We start from the raw sequence: 595 nt of genomic DNA, 5'->3' as shown, positions 1-595 counted from the left end.
TAGGTGTATATATATATATATATATATATATATATATATATATATATATATATATATATATATTTATTTTGTACTATATATGATCTTAAACCGACGACCGAGGAGGCCGCTCGCGTCTCTCTTGGTACCGTGGATTAATTCTTTGCGTCGGAAGGGACGCTCGCATCCCTTAGCCCGGTCAGGAATCAACACAGCGGGCTCCTCCCGAGGGCGGATGCGAGCCTTTCCTTTGCCGCGTCGAGCCGACTGCCGATTCGCCATTTTGGGTCTTTCAAATCCAAAGCGCGGAGCACTCGAGTCTCCAAACAAGTCCCAGAATTGTGATGCTCGCTTTGAACGGTCTGTTTATTTGAGACGTCGTTTATGTGATAAATTAATAATAAATAATCAGAGTAGCGTCGAGATGCTAATTAACGTGCAACGTTAAAGGGGGGAAACGTGTATCGGTGTGTAACTCGGATTCCTTAGAGAGGAGATTGTTGCTGTTGTTGCTGTTTGTTGCTGCTGTTGCACGAAAGCGGTAACATACCTCGAGTCGCCATGCACACTAAGGGGATTCGATATAACTTTACAAAATATTACACAATAAATTACA

The sequence above is a fragment of the Trachymyrmex septentrionalis genome, unplaced genomic scaffold, assembly GCF_001594115.1.
Source record: "Trachymyrmex septentrionalis isolate Tsep2-gDNA-1 unplaced genomic scaffold, Tsep1.0 scaffold119, whole genome shotgun sequence".
NCBI lineage: Eukaryota > Metazoa > Arthropoda > Insecta > Hymenoptera > Formicidae > Trachymyrmex > Trachymyrmex septentrionalis.
The sequence above is the reverse complement of the archived record's forward strand: the minus strand, read 5'-3'. Positions refer to the sequence as shown.